Source organism: Triticum dicoccoides, unplaced genomic scaffold, assembly GCF_002162155.2.
Source record: "Triticum dicoccoides isolate Atlit2015 ecotype Zavitan unplaced genomic scaffold, WEW_v2.0 scaffold157106, whole genome shotgun sequence".
NCBI classification, from domain to species: Eukaryota; Viridiplantae; Streptophyta; class Magnoliopsida; order Poales; family Poaceae; genus Triticum; species Triticum dicoccoides.
Window position 1 is genome coordinate 1 of NW_021212263.1, and position 1,561 is coordinate 1,561.

A 1,561-nucleotide genomic window follows, 5' to 3' on the forward strand; every position below is an offset into this window, starting at 1 on the left:
ATTTGTATGAACAGGCGATGACACATACATTAACAGGTGTAAATCAGCCGTTTAATGTATTCTAGCAAACATCTTGCTCCATTAAGTCACCTTTAGGCAAACATTACTACCATGAAAATGTAACTACAGGATTAAAACTTTGAGTTGTGATATTTATCTTAGTTGATAGGAATAGACACAATAAAAATTGGAAAGAGCGCAGTGCATTCAGTGCATCATTTTATGTTTACACAATATACATGATGACCAAATAGATACATACCGTCATACGATGAGACTACCAGTTCTTTAGTGCCTCGGGAACATCCTCAAAAGCAACTAATTGGAATTCTTTCCTTTCAAATCCACTCCTCCATATATGACCCTGGAATTACATTAGAACAGAAATCCATCAAATGGAAAGATGTATGTTTCCAGTACTGGAATGGAATATGAAAGGCACGAGCACCTCTATCGTGGATCCATGGAGAAGAGGGGATCCTCGATGAGCTCCTCTCCCGGAGGCACGAGATGAGGATATACGAGGCGTCTTGGTCAATGACGTCACCTCGCCTCCAACTCGCGCACCACCAGCCACCAGTTCTCTAGACCATGCCTGGCCACCGTATCGACCTCGCTCTGCTCTACCTATGAAGGCCTTCGCGTCCGCCCCGTGATGTGTCCTGCAGCAACTTCCACAGGTGTTTGAAAAACAAGCTGAACATTGACGATGTGAAGTTATAATCGATGACACCGACTAATGAATAACTATCCAAGAAAGCAAAGGCAAAAGGTATGCAAAGGGGACTGTAGAACACACTGAGTATTTGCATTTGACAACTACATTTCATGAAATTATGATTCAAGAGCGAGAGGCATCCTACCATGCATAGCAACATGGTAATATTCACCATTCCTCACCGTAAAATCTCATAGTGATATTTAGTTAGTTTTCAGCAATTGAGAGATCCTTATCGTGAAAGGACTAGTGCCAACGGCTTACTAATACAACGGCTGATTCACCAAACCGACCCGGGAAGGGAATGTTCTAGCAACAAAGAACCACAAACGGCATTTATAATCCTGAATTATCAACATGCTAGTACGATTATTTCTGGATGTTACCTCTCTCCTTGGAAGGCCAGCAAGAGTAAGCATCACAGATTGCTGAGAAGGCTCCCACTTTGAAATGGAATCAGGTGCAGACCCATCAACTGGATGGTGAAATTTGCATCTTCAGAAAATTTACAAAATCCAAATAAGAAAAATGGTCCAACTTTTAGGTGAGACATTCCTCTGCGGTCTTAGGTTGTCTATGTACATTAAAGTTCCTGCTTTCATCAAATATCCACCTAACCATCAGGTAGGTGTTTTAACACTAAACACTATAAACACTGGGCGATAGTTTCATATGAGTCAACACTAACCAATATAAACATTGTAACAGTTCAATATGACAGCCTGTTAAAAAATAGAAGCCACACTTTATATTGATCTGATCATACTATTGGAGATCATGAACAACACTATGACAATCCATAAGAAATAATGCTCAATTCTTTAGTACATTTTTCCATATGTT

General features: G+C 40.2%; 1 long non-coding RNA gene across 1 annotated transcript; it reads right to left on the reverse strand.

Moving 5' to 3' along the window:
* Positions 1-174: 174 nt before the first annotated feature.
* On the reverse strand, positions 175-1,547 carry LOC119344169. Its single transcript, XR_005166489.1, has 3 exons — positions 1,105-1,547; positions 449-662; positions 175-364 (listed from the first exon to the last, which is right to left on the reverse strand). It is a non-coding gene; the product is annotated as an uncharacterized LOC119344169 (long non-coding RNA).
* Positions 1,548-1,561: the final 14 nt, after the last annotated feature.